Below are 314 nucleotides of genomic sequence, written 5' to 3'. Positions count from 1 at the left end.
TAGGCGACTGGCTCTCTTATATCTGGTCACTTTTATCATGCAATAATTACTTAGCACATGTGGCTGGTCTAAATTCATTGTGTGGTTAACCAGTTAATTGTGTGATAGTTACATTGTACATGTAGCCAGGCTTACTTTGCAGATGTGACCAGTCTAAATTTGTTGTAAGATTGACCAGTTAATTGTATAATGTATGTAATGCACAGCAGGGACCTTAGGGCTAAAGTACAGACAGTCAAAAAAAAAAAACTGAGGCTGAATCAATTCAATCTTCACAAGTTAGTTTCTAAATTGCATATTTGTAGTACTACAGT

Source organism: Gavialis gangeticus, unplaced genomic scaffold, assembly GCF_001723915.1.
Source record: "Gavialis gangeticus isolate Ggan-Ray unplaced genomic scaffold, GavGan_comp1, whole genome shotgun sequence".
Classification (NCBI taxonomy): Eukaryota; Metazoa; Chordata; order Crocodylia; family Gavialidae; genus Gavialis; species Gavialis gangeticus.
Note: the sequence above shows the minus strand (reverse complement) of the source record.